Raw genomic sequence first — 18,884 nt, forward strand, 5'->3', positions numbered from 1 at the left:
CCGGGGCGGCCCCGATGACGGCGCGCGGGCGGGGCCGGGACACCGGCCAGCCACGCCGGGGCCAGGGACGGCCGGCGCCGCGCTCCCGCCGGGGAGAGAGGCGAGGGGAGCCGGGCCGGAGCCCGACCCCCCACACCAACCACCGGCGGAGGCAGCGCGCGGCCGCAACGGCCACAGCGGACGGCCGGGGACCCGACCCGCGCCCGGGCACGCGCGCCGGGAGGGAGGGGCGCACGGCGTAGGGCGGGAGGAACGGCCCCTCGTCGGCACACGACGACACCACCGCCGGGGCCGGCGGCGGCAGACACGGATGGGCGGCCGCAACGGGCCTGAGAAGCACCAGCGCGCCGGGGCGCGGCACCGGGTCGGCAGGCAGACGGGGGGAGGGGGGGAGGCCGCGAGACAAAGGCTCCGGCGGCAAAGGGCTTAGGCGCCAGAAACCGGAGCAGCCACGGGGGGAGAGGACCGCGGGCCACCGCGAGGGAGCACAAGAGCCCCTCAAAAGGCGCCTTCCAAGGCCCAAGGTCGGCCACCGGGGCACACGGGGTCCCACCGCCCAAGGCCTCCAGCACAAGGGCGGTCCCATGGCACCCGAGGACACCGACCCGGCCCCTGGCGGACCCTGGCCACCTCGCGGGGCTCGGGACCCCGGCCACCACGCCACAGTCACGACCGACCCCCAACAGGACACTCTCCCCCACGCACACGACAACATCCCTCCGTGCCCCGCTCGACTGGACCCGCGCGGCCTCTCCTCCTCACCGGGGGCCGAGGCTCCTTCGCCCGGGGACGACCCCTCCCAAGAGCCCCTAGAGGCCAGGGAGGGGACAACGCCCAACAGCGACGAGGCCGGTTTCAGCCCCGAGGGAGCGGATCGAGGTCACCGCGCGCCTTCAGCCGTCCAGGCAAGCCAGGGACAAGATGGGGGGGGAGGTCAGCGGCGACAGGGGGAGGGTGCCCAGCGGGCGACGGCCGACCAGCGCGTGCGGAGCGGTTCCGGGGGGAAGGGCGCACCAACGAAGGCACGAGCCGGGCCGCCAGGTAAACGTGCACGGGATCCCACCGCCACCAGCACGAGAGCGGTCCCGCGACGCCCGGGGACGCCGGCCAGCCTCAGCACCCTTGGCGCGCCTCCTCCCCCCCGCGAACCGGGCCCCACACCGCTGGGGCCCACCCCCACGGGACCCCCACCGCAGGGGCCCGTTTTAAACCTCCGCCCGTCTGCCTAGTCCATCCCGGAACCACGACCCGGGGGGAAGCGCCCCCCAGGCGAGAGCGGCCCGAACCCGTGCCCAGACGTCACCGCCGGCGGCCACTCGGCACGGGAGCGGGCAACAGACGCAGCCGCTCGCACGGCAACAGGGCAGGAGACGCACGGCCGCGGGGGAGTGGCCACGCACGCACGCACTCGCACGCACACGGGAGCCCCACGTGCCAGACGCCAGCCAGGCCCGGCGGGATCCTCCCCCAACTCGGAGGGGGGAGGCGCAGGCCGCGGTAGGCAAGAGAGCGACGCTCGGCCCCACCGCGGGGCCGGCAGACCCCTCGCAGAGAGGGGGCTCTGCCCAACACGCAACGGTAGTCACCCCGCATCGGTGGCCACTACGCGCAGAGGAGGGGCGGCAGCTGGGGGGTTCCGGTACCCCAAGGCACCCTCTCGGATCGCTAGAGAAGGCTTTCTCACCGAGGGCGCATCGCCCCCACCCATTCGTCCCCCCGACCGAGCCCCGCGAAACGGCGTCCCAAAGGCCTCCAAGGGCCTGGGGGCAGGGGTGGGTCTGCGGTAAGGGATAGGCACAGGGCAATCCTGAGCGCTCGCGGCCAGAGCCCGACAAGGGGACCGCCTTTGCCTCTCCACGCAGGCCATGCTCCCATCACCGCCCAGAAGGAACCTCGTGCCTCCACCGGGGCCACGAGAGGAGCGGAGACGGGCACAGCATGCTGGGCAAAAATAGCAGCAGCCCTCGGGTGGCCAAGCGCCACAGCGCTGGCTCGGCCCGGCACGGTCACTCACACGCCCCGCCAAGTCCTCTCCACACACACCCCTGGCACGACGCGCACCAGGGGACGAGGAGGCGCCCGCACCCACACAGAGGGGGGGCGGGTTGGGCCTCCCTTACCGGCTCCACCACCTGCTCTTCGGACACACCACCGACAGCGGCAACCCGAGGGGGTCGCTGGGAACGGGAAACGACGCCACCACTCGGCCTCAGGCACCTGAGACAACCTGGAGCGCTCCAGGGGCACCACAGAGGGCCAGGTGCCACGCACTCAGCACGCCCAGGCGGTGAGCAGCGCGGCATGGGGACAGCCCTCCCCACCACAGGGAGGGCCGCTCACCCCACAGGAAGCCAGGAGTGGCATGCGAGAGTGTCCGCTGCGTCAGAAGGCCCCACACCCACAGGCGCCCTGAGGCGGGAACCGTGGGAAAGTGGAGTCGGGCCGGAGCCCACACCCCCCCGGCACCCTTTCCCCCTACACCACCCACGACAGCGGGTGGCAGAAGAGGAGGAGCGGGGGACCCGCGGGCAGAGCGAGAAGCACGGTCCCATTCGCCATGAATGTCCGTCCCTCGTCTGACGCGGCTTAGGCCCGGCCCGGGAGAACGCGACATCACCACATCGATCAGCAAAAAACGTGCCCAAGGAGGCCCCAGAGGGGGGAAACACCCGGCGAGGACATCAACCAGAAGGACCTGCTTTTGAGCCTCGCCGGCACCCCTCGAGCCCAGGGCAAGGACAGCCGGGCAACCCAGGGAGAATGCCTGACACGCAGCACAGAGCCTTGTGGAACGGAACAGGGGTTGCCACAGCCACAGCCGGGTGCCCGCAGCGCAGAGTGCACGGGGTAAAGGACCCACGCCACCTGCCCACGCAGCCCTCGGGTGCTGGAGACCAGAGATGGCACCACAGCCCAGGCCACCTGGGGGTAAACAAGAGCCGGCAGCGCACAGGCCCACGCAGACGGCTCAAACAAGCGAGGGCCGAACCGGATTTGGCACCACAGCCAAGCCCGGAGCCCCGCACGCACCCAGAGGCCCACAGCTCTAAGGCAAGTCACTCAAACAGCGTGTCAGCACCTACCTGGCAAAAAAAAGTGCTCCTTTCAGGGGACAAAATACCCACGCCATCAGGCGGGGCCTAGCCACAGGTCACCGGGACCTCGTGGGACCATGGCCCGGCCACTGGCCCCAAACACCACTCCATTGCCCTACACACACACACACACACACACACACACACACACACACACACACACAAAGGGGGGGGCCGCACCACGGAACCCCTAGGGCCATCTGGTCGACCCCCGGGAGCGTGGGGAAGGGTGTAGCCGGGACCGATAGCTGACGCGAGGCGGGGTGGAGCGGTGTGGGCTGGGCCAGCCAGGGCCGGCCGGGAGCGGCCAGGGCCGGCCAGGGCCCGGCCGGTTGCGGCCAGGGCCGGCCGGCATTAGCCGGGGCCGGGCGGGAGCGGCCGAGATCGGCCGGGGCCGGGCGGGAGCGGCCGGGGCTGGCCAGGGCCGGCAAGGGCCCGGCAGGGATCGGCCGGGGCCGGTCTGGAGCGGCCGGGGCCGGTCTGGAGCAGCCGGGGCCGGCCGTGATCGGCCAGGGTCGGCCGGGGCCAGCCGGCATCGGCCGGGGCCGGCCGGGGCCGGCCGGGAGCGGCCGGGAGCGGCCGTGGCCGGCCGGGAGTGGCCAGGGCCAGGCGGGAGCGGCCAGGGTCGGCCGGGGCCAGCCGGCATCGGCCGGGGCCGGCCGGGAGCGGCCCGGAGGGGCCGGGGCCCAGCCGGGAGCGGCCGTGGCCAGGCGGGAGCGGCCAGGGCCGGCCAGGGATCGGCCGGGGCCGGTCTGGAGCGGCCGGGGCCGGCCGGGATCGGCCAGGGTCGGCCGGGGCCGGCCGGGGCCGGCCGGGAGCGGCCCGGATGGGCCGGGGCCGGCCGGGAGCAGCCGGGAGCGGCCGGGGCCAGGCGGGAGCGGCCAGGGCCGGCCAGGGCCCGGCCGGGAGCGGCCGGGGCCAGGCGGGAGCGGCCAGGGCCGGCCAGGGTCCGGCAGGGATCGGCCGGGGCCGGTCTGGAGCGGCCGGGGCCGGCCGGGATCGGCCAGGGTCGGCCGTGGCCAGCCAGCATCGGCCGGGGCCGGCCGGGAGCAGCCAGGGCCGGCCGGTATCGGCCGGGGCCGGCCGGGGCCGGCCAGGGCCCGACCGGGATCGGCCGGGGCCGGGCGGGAGCGGCCGGGAGCGGCCGGGGCCTGGCGGGAGCGGCCGGGGCCGGCCGGGGCCGGCCAGGGCCGGCCAGGGCCCGGCAGGGATCGGCCGTGGCCCGTCTGGAGCGGCCGGGAGCGGCCGGGATCGGCCGGGGCCAGCCAGGGCCCGCCGGGGATCAGCCAGGGTGGCTCCTCCCCTGGTCCGCCTGTTGTCCCCAGGTCGGGACTTAGAAAAATCAAGTTGTGAGGGTGGGGGGGGACCTGGCGGCGCTCGCCTCCTCCTCTCTCTCCCCACCGGCCCCGGCCCTCAGGACCGCCCCTGGACCGCCCCAGGACTGTCACTGACTCCCGGCTGGGACTGGGAGAGGAGGCGAGGCGCCCCCGCACCCCCCGATGGCCCGACCTCCACGGAGGTCGCGGCCGGTGCCTCCCCTCGCGGCGCCGCCTGGTCTGATCCCATCCGGTCCGTTCCGGTCCGATCCGGTCCCCACCTACGCAGAGGGCCTCGGAAAACTTGGTGAGAAAATCGGGGGCGACGACCAGGACCCCACGCGAGCCCGCGGACGGAACCCTCGCGCCATCCACGGACTTCCCCGCGAGGCTCATGCCGGTCCCCAGCCGCCCGGGTGTGACACGGAATACGTGGCCTGACGACCGGCCAGAGCCACAGGCCGAACGGCTTCCTCGTGCCGCACGTGCACACTCTCTCCCGTTCTCCCAGAGGCGGAGGAGGGGGCACCGGCGGGGTGCTGGTCCACCCCTCCAGGCAGCCCCCAACACCCCTAACAGGAGAGCGAGGAGGAGAAAGAGGACAAAGCGACAGCGCCACGGGTTTCCCAAAAAAACTAAGGGTTCAATCTTCCACGAGCCAATCGCGCCCTGACACCCCAGAGAAAACGGGAGGCTCCCTCTAGTGTCGCCGGCTTCCCGGAACTGCAGCTCGGGGACCGCCACCAAATGCCATCCCTTGCCGATATCGCCCACGCTCCGGCGGGGAGACGCTATATAAAAGCGGCCGCCAGGTGGCGGCAGGCAACCGCCGCGAAAGACACCGAGGCAGACCCCCCGAGCGCAGGGCCGTGAAGTCGCGTGGCCGGCCACCAGACCGCCCAATCTCGTGTCCCAGCCCACTTCGGAAGGGCGGGTGTCAGCCTCGGGAGCTCCCGGCGGGCACGGCGTGACTCCAGCAGCCCAGGGGAGACTTGGGAAACGCGCCCGGGCCGCTGCCGCTGGAAGAGGGGGGGCCCCGACTGCCCACGACACACACACACACACACACACACACACACACACACACACACGCACACACGCGCACACACGCACACACGCACACACACGCACACACGCACACACACACCCAGGATGAAAACTGTTCCCTGTCAAGCATCAACCCTGAGCACTCACTATAAAAGTAAATGAGGAAACGCAGACAAGAGAGAAATCAAGCAAATAATGTGACTCTGAAGGCTGGACACCTATTGAGTCGAGAGAATTGACCAAACACCAGAAACTGCAAAAGAAGGTTTTCCTTCCAAGTCAGTTCCTCCGTAGTTAGCTACACAACGTTCTTTCACCAGTATTTCCCCCAAGAGTGCGACGATCCAAATAAGGTTTCCCAGTGCAAAGTTCATGGGCGCAGACTTCACACCTGTGATTCAAGTACACGTCTTTCAGGGCACCTAGCTGGCTGGCTCGGTCCAGAGGATCCCCGAGGAAGGCGACTCTTGATCTGTGGGGGTCCTGAATTCCAGGGCCACACTGGGTGGGTGTACAGAGCTGACAGGCCAAAGACATTTGAACCGCTATGTCGATTTCAAACACAACATAGGAAACCAAAACAAAAATCAGAAATAAAGTCACCCCTGGTCGAATGCTTTTTCTTTTTTTTTTTTTTTTTTTTTTTTTTTGGTAGAGGCCACGGGAACCCTGTGATGTTGGCAGACAAAGAGACATGGTCAGTCCATCAATGAATCGATGGAACGGAACAGATACCCAAACAGATATGCCCAAGCCCAACAAAGGTTTCACCTGAGATGCCTAAATTATAACCATAACCGCTATTTCTGCTTCTGCACCCTCGCTTGCTAACCCATGAGGAGATGGAAAATTACCAGCAAACTTTCTATAGGCACTCTGTAACCACACAACCCCCGCCCAGAATTGAACCTGGCAGAGTGGCCGCTCCCGGACCCCCACCCGGCTCTGGGCCGAGAGAGAACAGTCATCTGGCACCAGAGAAACCCCCACCCAGAACTGGACGTGACAAAATGACTGCTCCCGGACCCCCCACCCAGCTCTGGGTGCAAGAGAGAGCAACCATCCGGCACCCCGCAGCTTGACAGGGAGACCCCGGCCAATCCAGAGGTGACACATACCCTAGCGGTGCCGACCAAGCAGTTTGAAGAATGACAGCCCTTTGACCTAACCAATAATCTGTTCCCAGCCTTTTCCCGCTCTGTAGCGCGCCAGTCATATTAGAGAGTTGCTGTTTGATTTTCCCGCGGTACGTAGTGATTTGTTAGGAGATACTATGATGTATGCTAAGTCCCTGCCTCCCCAAAAATAGTGCATAAAAAGTGCCGTGACCCATGGGGCGCCTGTGTGGCTCAGTGGGTTAAGCCTCTGCCTTCAGCTCAGGTCATGATCTCAGGTTCCTGGGATCGAGCCCCGCATCGGGCTCTCTGCTCAGCAGGGAGCCTGCTCCCCGCCCCCCCCCCACCCGCGCCCCCGCCTGCCTCTCTGCCTACTTGTGATCTCTCTCTCTCTCTCTCTCTCTCTCTCTCTCTCCCTCCCTCTCTGTCAAATAAAGACATAAAATCTTAAAAAAAAAAAAAAAAAAAAGTGCCGTGATCCTGAGCTCAGGACCTCTTAGCGTCACCGGCAACGAGGGCGCAGAGGTCCGGGTTTGAACTCGTAATAAACGACCCTTGCTGTTTGGCTTTGACTCTGGACTCTGGTGGTCGTCTTTGGGGGGTCTCGGAATTTGGGCATAACACACCGATGCGCAAAGGCCATTCAAAGGAGGAAACATGGCCCACCTCCCCACGAAATCAGAGGATAGTCAGTCCAGTCATCAGACATCCACAGGCCCAACACGCAGGCAAGAAGGCAGACAAAGAAACAAGAAAACTGGGGGGCACCTGAGTGGCTCAATGGGTTAAAAAGCCTCTGCCTTCGGCTCAGGTCATGATCCCAGGGTCCTGGGATCGAGCCCCGCATCGGGCTCTCTGCGCAGCGGCAAGCCTGCTTCCCCCCTCTCACTCTGACTGCCTCTCTGCCTACTTGTGATCTCTCTCTGTCAAATAAATAAATAAAATCTTAAAAAAAAAAAAAAGAAAAAGAAAAAGAAACAAGAAAACTGGGGCGCCTGAGCGGCTCAGTCAGCGAAATGTCTCTGCCTTCAGCTCAGGTCATGATCTCCGGGTCCTGGGATTGAGCCCCGCATCCATCGGGGCTCCCTACTCAGCAGAGACTCTGCTTCTCGCCCTCCCGCTCTCTGACCCTCCTTCTGGATCCTTCGCTCCTTCGCCCGCCCTCCCTCCCTCCTTCCCTCCCTCCCTCCCACCACCACCAAAATTCTTTTTGAAGGAGAAAAAAAGGAAGAAGAAAGCTTCTATCCAAACAGCCAGACCTCACCCCTCCTACCAATGTGAACTCCAAACGGATCCCACACTTCCATGGGAAACAGAACACTGGAACACACGTGTGTGTGTGTGTGTGTGTGTGTGTGTGTGTGTGTGTGTCTGTCTGTGTGTCTGTGTGTCTGTGTGTCTGTGTCTGGGTGCCTGTGTGTGTCTGTGTCTGTGTGCATGCGCGCGTGTTGGGGGGGTGATTCTAGGGGGAGAGCTGGGGATCTAGGGCCAGGCAAAGAGGGTTTAAGACTGGACACCAAAGGCGCGATCCGTAAAAAATAAATAAATAAATAAACGGAGGGGTTGGAAGTCCCCAAAATTAAAAACCTAGGCTCTGTGAAACACCCTCTGAAGAGGACCCAAGAGCAAAGGACACACAGAGGCCTGGGGGATCAGCCGGGAGTGGGAGGTGGGGTGGTGGAGGGTGTTGCTCAGAGAGAAACAAAATGAGGAAACGCTCGCTCCCGGAGGTTGGATCTGGGTCACTAGGGGAATCTGGGTACAATCCATTCAGATGGGAAGTCTGCCACACGGCCCAAGGCAAGGAAGAAAACCAAGATTTTTAGGGTCAGGTCCCTTTGAGCAGGTCATGTCTAATACAAGGCCCCCGACTCAGAAAACCAGCGAGGCAGTTTAATGTCTACTTCCAAATGGACATGGAGTCTGGGTTTGAGAGGCAGGGAGTCCATCCCTGATCATCCCAGAGGCGATTAAAAAATACAGAAGAACCATTAGCAACGACAAACTCTGCAGGGCCCAGGGTCGAACGGCAGAGAACCTTCCGATTTTCTTTTTTCTTTTCTTTTCTTTTTTTTCTTTTTTTAAAGATTTTATTTATTTATCAGAGAGAGGGGAGGGGATAGAGAGCGAGCACAGGCAGACAGAATGGCAGGCAGAGGCAGAGGGAGAAGCAGGCTCCCGGCTGAGCAAGGAGCCCGATGTGGGACTCGATCCCAGGACGCTGGGATCATGACCTGAGCCAAAGGCAGCTGCTTAACCAACTGAGCCACCCAGGCGTCCCCCGATTTTCTTTTTAACACCCAGGCCAAGGAGCCTATGCGCAGGCACACTGCCGCTGTGGAGGAGCCTCGGGAATGGCCGGAAAGAAAGGAGCCAGCAATGGCAGGACCCGGGATGGGGAGAGGGATTCCCGCGGAACAAGGACCCGTGAGCCACTTGAGTCTGGGTAGACTGCCCTGAAGGAAACCAGAACATGTCACCCCTGAAAGGTGCCCACTGTGGCACGTCGGTTATCTCAAATTCAACTCCTTGAAGACACAGCACCAACAAGAAGGATATGCCGACCCTTCTGGTCTTCATGAGACCAAGAGAGCCAACTCCCATGTGATAGGTACCTTCCCTGGAACCAGGAAGCAGAAAGGCATCCTCCATCACCAGAGACAGGAGAGGGGAACCGGAGAATTAGGGTCTGAACCGTCCACATCGATAAAACTTCTTCAACCAGACCCACCCCCACCCCCACCCCCGTCTTCCCGGGGCTGTCTTTTCCAAGCGGCTACCTGCCCCTTGACCAAACCCCTTTTTTCTCATCCGTTCTTCACGAGTGGATCGAGTCCCTGTCTTGTCTGTCTGTCTGTCTGTCTGTCTGTCTTTCTTTCATTCTTTTTTCTTTTAAGATTTTACTTTATTTACTTATTTGAGAGACCGAGATCACAAGTAGGCAGAGAGGGGGGCTGGGGGGGGGGGGGGAAGCAAGCTCCCGGTCGAGCAGAGAGCCTGACGCAGGGCTCGATCCCAGGACCCGGAGATCACGAGATCATGACCTGGAAGGCGGAGGCCCAACCCGCCCAGCCACCCAGGCACCCCTCGAGTCCCTGTCTTTAGGTCCTTGTGAAGGCGCCCCTGTGCTGGCAAACACCTATCCACAGTTGGATGCCCTTCTCTAGGGAAGCTCTTCTGTCGGATACCATCCTAGGCCCAGCCACAGACCCTAAGCAGGTAGAGAAGAATGTGTGTCCACCACCACTACCAAACACCACCACCACCACCACCCCACCACCACCACAACCACCACCAGCAGCCCCACCCCCACCCCCACCCCCACCCCAGTGGCAAGAATGTCCACCTGGAACGTCACTCAGACCAGATGTAGAGAGCGAAGGCAAGAGAAATGAGGCAACAGCAAGGTCTCCTGACCACTTGTAACCCGCTGATGAATCCCTGACACACATACAGGGTGCAACACCCCTACAACTCCCTCAAGGATTTTGTTCAATGTTTTACCCGCGAGGATTTGCTCTAGTCCGTGTCACTTCACTCCGATAGCCACAAATGCCCACGAGATGCTAACATCCCTCTTCCAACACGTGGCCCACAGACACACATCTAAAGACACACGCTTTGCTAAAACAAAAGGGACTTACCTCACCTTGACAGGACGTAGCCCTGCAAGGTCTCAGAGACCTTGCTCGCAGCATACACACATTCCTTGGAGACTTACCTTATCCCTAACCCCCACTAACTGGAAACTGTATCACCAGTGACCCCTCACAATCCCAGCACAGCTCTTTCTGCCCACAGGTCCTGTCCCCGTGCTGTCATAAAAGCACCTTTTTGCACCAAACACATCTCTGCAATTCTTTCTTGACCATTTCCCGGGCAGCTCCACATCCGGTCTGCCTGTCTGTCCGGTTTTTGTGTTTGTTCCTTCGTGTGTGTGTGTGTGTGTGTGTGTGTGTGTGTGTGTGTGTGCGCGCGCGCGCGCGTGTGTGTGCGCGTGCGTGTTTAATGGGGCTTTGGTTTTAATTATTTATTTATTTACGTACTTACGTACTTACTTACTTACTTACTTACTTATTTTGATCGATTTTGTGTTCACAGCCAAATTCACTGGAGAATATGGCCAGTACCCGCAGGACACCTGCTCTGCCATCCCTCCCTGCTCACTGGCCCCGGCCCAGCCCCCCAACACTCAGAGGCACAGGCCTGCTCCCTGAGAGCTTCCACAAGCCTATTGACCATCCGACCATCCGTCCATCCGTGGCAAAGCTGGTGTATCGCTTACAAAGGATGAATCCACACTGTGACATCATCATCAGCCACTCAGAGCCCAGAGTTTACACGAGAGTCCACTCTTGGCGTTATCCATTCTCTGGGGTTTTGTTTTCCTTTTTATAACGACTTTATTTATTTATTTGACAGAGAGAGAGACAGACAGACACACAGATCATAAGTAGGGGGAGGGGAGCAGGCTCCCCGCCAAGCAGAGAGCCCAATACGGGGCTCGATCCCAGGACCCGGAGACCATGACCAGAGCCAAAGGCAGAGACTTGACTCACTGAGACACCCAGGCGCCCCCCTTCTCTGGGTTTTGACAAAAGTATCTTACCACCATCGTAGCACTCTGAATAGTTCCACCGCCTTAAAAATCCTCTGTGCCCTGCCTAGTCACCCTACCCACCCACCTACCCACCCACGCCCTCCCCCCACCCCCCAACACGCACCCTCCACGCCTGCCAAAACCCCTGGCAGCCGACAGATCTTGGTTTTCCCTTTTTCCCTGCCTGCCTGCCTGCCTGCCTGCCTGACCTCTTACCTTCCTTATCATTAGTTTGAATATCATTGGCTTATTATGAAAGACAGACATGGAAATTACTAACACGAGGCAAGATTTCACAACTTCAGTGGACTGAGTAGTTTCACGGGATGCCATTGCAATAATGATTTATTTCAGTCTATATATTTTCTCAGAATGTCACGGTCTCTAAGTAAGAAAATAGTCCACGTCATCTAGAACTACCCCGAGGCCTCCATATTCTGGGAGAAAACATTTATCGCCAACTTCCAGGCCAACTGGTTGAATCTCTCCACCCTTTCCTTTAGAGACTGACCAATAGCTATTCCTGTTGCTTAAAGTACTTTTCCTTGAGATTTTTCGGAGAGCCCACTGCCTCCTTTGGTTACAATTTTGGCTGCACTCCTTTGGAGCAAAACCTGGTCAAAGAGGGGGAGAAACCCTCTCCACACACCTGTCCGTCTATGACGCTGTCTGCTACAGTTCATATTCTGCTCTCCAGCCGACTGATCTCGTGACCCTCTCCATAGTTTGGCCTCCTTCAGCATGTCACATTGACTTGGAACCGTGAGGTAGGTGCACCTCTTCTGATTGGCTTATCTCAGTCAGGAATACACACGGAAGTTTCCCTGCCTGGCTCCCCACAGCTCCCCATAGCTCCATAGCTCGCTCATCTCTTTCCAAAGCCCCGAAAACCATTTAGTTCATGGCCTGGAGGTACCCCACTCTCTGTATCCATTCTCCTCCTGCGGGACTTCTGGATTGCCTCCAGGTTCAAGCCATTACGAATGAAGGGGCCATGAACGTCTGCGTATAGGTTTCTGTGCAGACATCAGTTTTCAACTCATTTGGGTCATCGATACATACCAAGGAGCAGGATTGCCGTGTCGAACGGTAAGAGTATGTTTAGCTTTGAGAGGCCATCACCCATATTTCTGGCATGGGGGGGGGGCGGGAGCTGAGCGGAGGGCTGTGCACGGAAGGAACAAGGTCACGAAGGAGGGAGAATTCAAAGATGCTGGAAAGGAAGACGTCACCGGGGCACACCCTTTACCTCGGGGTTTGTGGCAGACCCTAAGGATGACATTGACATGAGACGGAGTAACAGGAAAAGGAGCCTACAAATTTGTTCCCTGAAAGTGTCACATGACAAAGCCCTCCCAAGGAAAGCAAGACCCTGAGAAGGAGCAAATCCTAGTTGCTGGTATATTGAGTTGACCAAGAAGAGGCGATTGTGGAAGAGTAACTAAAGTACGTGGGGAGGCTAAAGGAACATACAGATCTGAAAGAAAGAAAGAAAGAAAGAAAGAAAGAAAGAAAGAAAGAAAAGAAAGAAGATCAGTTTGTCCAGGGTGCCTGGGTGGCTCCGTGGGTTAAGCCGCTGCCTTCGGCTCAGGTCATGATCTCAGGGTCCTGGGATCGAGTCCCGCATCGGGCTCTCTGCTCTGCAGGGAGGCTGCTTCCTCCTCTCCCTCTCTCTGCCTGCCTGTCTGCCGGCTTGTGATCTCTGTCTGTCAAATAAATAAATAAAATCTTTTAAAAAAAAGATCAGTTTGTCCAGAATTCTCCTTTTCATTCTCAACTTCCCGTCCTTGAAGATAAGAATGTCACTCACAGGGTACCTGGGCGGCTTAGTCCGTTAAGGTTAAGCATCTGCCTTTGGCTCAGGTCATGATCCCACGTTCCTGGGATCGAGTCCCACATCAGGCTTCTTGCTCAGCGGGGAGCCTGCTTCTCCCTCTCCCTCTGCCTGCCCCTCCCCCTGCTTCTGCACACGCAGAATATATGTGTGCGTGCATGTGTGTACACATATACATATATAAACACGTGTGTGTGTGTTTGTGTGTCCCCCTCTCTTCTCTCTCTCAAAGAAAGAAAGAAAGAAAGAAAAAAGGATGTCACTTTCTTTCTTTCATTTTAAAGATTTTACTTCTGCATTTGACAGCGAGAAAGAGAGCCCAAGTAGGCAGAGCGGCAGAGGCCATGCGCGGTGTTTATCTCTTCATTGTTATTTTGGTCCTTGTGGAAGTGATCTCTACAACCAGGGTGGGGCTGGAACTCAGGACTCAGATCTAAGAGTCAGCGCACTCTATGGAGAACCAACCAGGGGACCCTGAGCTTTTTGTAGCTTAGGGAGAGAACGGGTCTCCTGTGTGCCACCGCCCCCGCTCCCATACCGCTTTGGCACACAGGTTCTTTGGAATGTGAAGCGCTTAAGAAACAGTAACCCAGGGGCACCTGGGTGGCTCAAGCGTTAAGGGTCTGCCATAGGGTCAGGTCATGATCTCGGGCACCTGGGATCGTGTGTGTGTGCGCGCGCGCGCGCGCGCGTGCGTACCCACCCCCACCCCGGGGCCCCCATCTCATCTGGCTCCCTGCTCAGCGGGAAGCCTGCTTCTCCCTCTCCCACTCTCCCTGCCCCTGCTTGTTTCCCTCCCTCGCTGTTTCTCTCTATCAAATGCATAAACAGAACCTTAAGAGAGATAGGAAGAAAGAAAGAAAGAAAGAAAGAAAGAGGGAAGGAAGGAGAGAGAGAGAAAGAAAAAAAGAAAGAAAGAAAGGCAATAGCCAAAAAGAAAAAAAAAAAGAAAGAAAGAAAGAAAGGCAATAGCCCCGAGGAGGACACTCCGCCTCTCCCTCTGCTTCCTGACCTGAAAGGAGGAGATAAAACTCGCCTCGGAAAGGCACTCTCCCTCCATGGAGCAGGAGGAAAAGAAGACATTCTGCCCAGAAAACCTTCCTCTGTCAGTTCCCTTCCATCTATTGGCCTTCCCATGGTGGGCTGAGCTCAGAAGCCTAAAACTGCTTTCCTCTCTCCTGTCATTTCTCCACAACCGGATCTTTCCTAGTGGAGGACGCGCTCTCGAAATGGGAATTCTGAGCCGCCATTCTGTGTGACTTCTGGTGTGGGTGTCTCCTGCCTGATGGGCGCTGCACGTGTCAATCGACTGTTTCTCTCCCTGCGATCTATCTCTTTCTGACCGGGGTCTCAGCCAACAACTCAGAAGGGGAGTAGAGGGAACATTCTTCCTCCCCTACACCTACTGAATGCAGACGGACACACCCCTAGAACCCTCCCCTCCACGAGCATGCCCACGCATGTACACACACACACACACACACACACACACGCGCGCCCCAAATAAGAGTTGGAATCCACCTGAATGTCGAACAATGGCACAATGGTTAAACACAGGATGCTATACTCACATGATAGAATAGAACACTGATACTACAAATTATGTTTGCGGAGACGGTTTGGTGGCATGGGAATGTGCTTGTTGGGTGCAATACTTAGTGAAAAGAAGTAGGAAGCATTCTGCGGAGAATGGGTTCTCTCTTAGGACGGGATACCAGATCATTTCAAAGGCTAGGGATGGGGGCACCTGGGTGGCTCAGTGGGTTAAGCCGCTGCCTTCAGCTCAGGTCATGATCTCGGGATCCTGGGATCGAGTCCCACATCGGGCTCTCTGCTCAGCAGGGAGCCTGCTTCCTCCTCTCTCTCTCTCTGCCTGCTTCTCTGCCTACTTGTGATCTCTCTCTGTCAAATAAATAAATAAAATCTTTAAAAAAAAAAAAGGCTAGGGATGGTGAAATCAGCTCTTCTTCTTCCTCCTCCTCCTCCTCCTCCCCCCTCCCCCTCCCCCTCTTCTTCTTCTTCTTCTTCTTCTTCTAAGATTTTATTTACTTACGTGACAGACAGAGATCACAAGTAGGCAGAGAGGGAGGCAGAGAGAGAGGGGGAAGCAGGCTCGCCATCGAGCAGAGAGCCCAATCCGGGGTCTCGAGCCCAGGACCCTGGGATCATAAACCGAGCTGAAGGCAGAGGCTTTAACCCACTCAGCAGGGATGCTGAGGCAGATGTGGGGCTCCATCCCAGGACCCTGAGATCATGACCGGAGCCGAAGGCAGCGGCTTAATCCACGGAGCCACCCAGGCGCCTTTTATAAGACATTGGGTCCTAAAGAGGAAGCAGGACTTCAGCTAGTGGTCTCAGGAACGGTGCTTACTTCCTAGATTAATATTGATCCGCCCAACTTTCGCTTTTCATGGCTCGTCTCTCTCTGCAGGACATAGGGGAGAACACGGGTCTTACCATGAAAGAAGCCCACTTGGGTGGGACCGTCGCTTATGGAAAATGGAATCCGTGGGAAGGACTGAAGGCAGCATTGATAAAGACTGTGATGCAGGTTAGAGATATTCCGCTTTGGTACCCCCCTCCACTCCCCAACCCCCCGCCCCAGCAAGGACTTTCCTTTGTTGCCATGTCTCTTGTTTGTTTGTTTCTTCGTTCATTCGTTCGCTCAGTTGATTTTTTTTTTTTAAGATTTTATTCACTGATGAGAGAGAGAGAGAGACGGAGCGCGAGCGCGAGCGCGAGCGCGAGCCCACGAGCAGAGTGAAGGGCAGAGGGAGAAGCGGGCTCTAAGCTGAGCAGGGAGCCCGATGCAGGACTAAATCCCAGGACTCCAGGATCATGACCTGAGCCCAAGGCAGACACGCTCCATCTCAACCGATTGAGCCACCGGGGCACCCCATTATTCATTCATTCATTCATTTTAAAAGACTGCATATATTTGACAGAGAGACAGCGAGAGAGGGAATACAAGCAGGGGGAATGGACAAGGGAGAAGCAGGCCTCCCGCCAAACAGGGAGCCCGGTGTGGGGCTTGATCTCAAGACCCTGAGATCACGACCTGAGCCAAAGACAGCCACTTAACCACTTAATTGGCTGAGCCACCCAGGCGTCTCCGAAGAGCACTTTCTTTTTTTTTTTTTTTTTTTAAATTTTTTTTTTTTTAAGATTTTATTTTATTTATTTGAGAGAGAGAGACAGTGAGAGAGAGCATGAGCGAGGAGAAGGTCAGAGAGCGAAGCAGACTCCCCATGGAGCTGGGAGCCTGATGTGGGACTCGATTCCGGGACTCCAGGATCACGCCCTGAGCTGGAGTCAGTCGTTTAACCAACTGCGCCACCCAGGCGTCCCCGAAGAGCACTTTCAATACATCATCTGTTAAGTGAATATTGATCAAGGACAATTTCACGTTTTAACATTTGTGGGCCCTGCTCCTGGGCTTTCGCACTTAACTGGGTCCCAAATGACTCTGCCAAACCTCAGCATGTGGGCTTTCTTTCTGCCCTGAGCACACACACATTGCATATCTACCTCATTTAAAAAAAAAAAAAAAAAAAGAGAAGAAAAAAAAAAATTGATCAAGGGGTGCCTGGCTCTATCCTCCATCGGTGGAGCATGGGACTCGGGACTGTGAATGTGAGCCCTATGTTGTGTGGAGAGATTACATACACATAAAACCTAAAGAAAAAAAAAATTTTTTTCAACCCATCAATTAATCCCTCAAAAGGAGCCTTCCAAATATAAGGGCAAAAAAAAAAAAAAAAAAAAAAAAGAAAAGAAAAAGAAAAAGAAAGGAAGAAAGAAAGAAAACGTCCCTGGTTCCCATAAGATTAGAGTCATAGAGCCTTGCGTATGCTTTCTGTAGCGTCCTTCATCATGACGACTCGTCACTCTTTATGGAAAACACACATACGCATATGTGCACGCGCATGTGCGTGCAGAAAACCAAACCGAACCAAACCAAACCAAACCAACTAAACAAACCAAAACCCTATGCAAACCTGCAATAAATGTTGGGAAAGCAACCACCCACCCCCAGAAAAAACGCCTGCAGGCCACATGTACAGTGTACAATGCATGGGGAGCCTATGCTTGCAGTTGCTTACTTCCATGGAAGACATTTCAGGGTACCATGAGTCTCAGATGGCCCAAGTGGGCTTCTTTTGACATGTTTGAATTGCGTGCACAAGTAGAGGAAGGCTGCTAGGAGACTAAGTCATCAGAAACTGGGAAGCCTGTTTAGTTCCATCAGTGAAGGCCCAGCTTTTGGGGAGGAACCAACGCTCAGGGTCTTCATTTGGTTTGTTGCTTGCTGCACAGAACCTGCCGTGTTTTGATTGGAAATGGAAAACAACTGATGGATGGGATCCAAAGGTGGTCATGCTATGTGGCACTTGGATTTGTTTTCAGCCAAGGGGTGGATTTTGAGCCTCTGGTCTTTCATGACCTCTCCACAAGTAAGACTAAAACAAAGGCTAGAAGTTGCTTGCATTTTGTTTGTATCTATGTGTCCCTATGCGTTACACATTTGAGATGTTTTCTCTCCCTCAGGACGCTTTTGCTAACATCCATTTGCAAAGGAACTCTTTATTTATTTACTGAGTTTAAAGGAGGCACCTGTAAAAATCGGGCATGGTAAGAACAAGCCCGAATGTTTTTCAGGTCACATGATCTGGGATGTCGCTCCATCGGAAAGATGCCTCAAGGGAAGGGCCCCAATCGATGGTCCAGAGAGAGAAGGATAGACAAAAATGGAACACACCTGCCCCCCCCCCCACTTCCCAATAGTCAAAAGAATGAGGAAGTGGAGGAAGATGGGCGGACAGACACTAGAAATCCGAAATCCACTCCCCCTCCCCACTTCCTCCTCCCCAAGTACACACACCTAAACTGACTGATGCCCAACCCACTGACTCCCAGCGGGCTGAAAAGCAACTACAGATAAAGCCCATTTTGCAGAGTGAGTTGAAGGCGGAGGCGGAGGCGGACGCAGGCAGAGGCCAAACGGGAAAAGAAAAGAAAAAAGAAAAAAAAGATTAGTCCAAAACTTTAAATCTGCCCCGGGCCTTGCCAGCGGCTCCCTTGCCCCGCCCCCACCTCTGCTGCGAGACACACCCCACCCCACCCCGACCCGTTTCTGCACGCCGGGGGTGTGGCTGGAGTGGTCAACTCCTTTGCCATCCCAGGTGCCTCCAGCCGCGGTGGCGGGGGTGGCGGCTCCTCCTCCTCCCTCCTCCCCCCTCCCCCGCCTCCCTCGCCTCGTTATCAAGGAACAAAAAATCACTCCAAGCCCTTGGGCCAACTCCTTCTGAGGTCTAAATTGGAGCATCTTGCAAATCAGCAGGGAGGGGCCCGAGGGCTCCCCTGGACTTAAACAGCCCACTTCAGACTTCCCCACAGGAGCCTGAGAGTGGGGAAACAATTGACTGACTATTTTTAGTGGACACGGGTGCGACTTTTTTGGCTTTAAAGCCAGTTCAAGGTTGTTGGTTTTATTTTAAAGAGACATAGTTTTGGAGCCCACAATGTCACATGCAATACAGATAATCAGCTTTTATTCTTTTTTCCGCCCCCCCCCCCATTTATTTCATTTCATTCCATTTCATTTCATTTTGCAGATTTTAGTTTTTTACCAGAGAGAGGGGTGGGGTGGGGGGAGAGAAAGAGAGGGAGGAGGAGGAGGAGGAGGAGGAGAGAGAGAGAGAGAGAGAGAGAGAGAGAGAGAGAGAGAAAGAGAGAGAGAAAAGAGAGCTGGAAGCAGGCTCCCTGCTGAGCAGAGAGCCCAATGCAGGGCTCCATCCTAGGACCCGGGTATCATGACCTGTCTCGAAGGCAGAGGCTTAACCCACTGAGCCACCCAGCCGCCCAACAGATTTTATT

Source organism: Neovison vison, unplaced genomic scaffold (genome assembly GCF_020171115.1).
Source record: "Neovison vison isolate M4711 unplaced genomic scaffold, ASM_NN_V1 Scaffold_132, whole genome shotgun sequence".
In the NCBI taxonomy this organism is placed as follows: Eukaryota; Metazoa; Chordata; class Mammalia; order Carnivora; family Mustelidae; genus Neogale; species Neogale vison.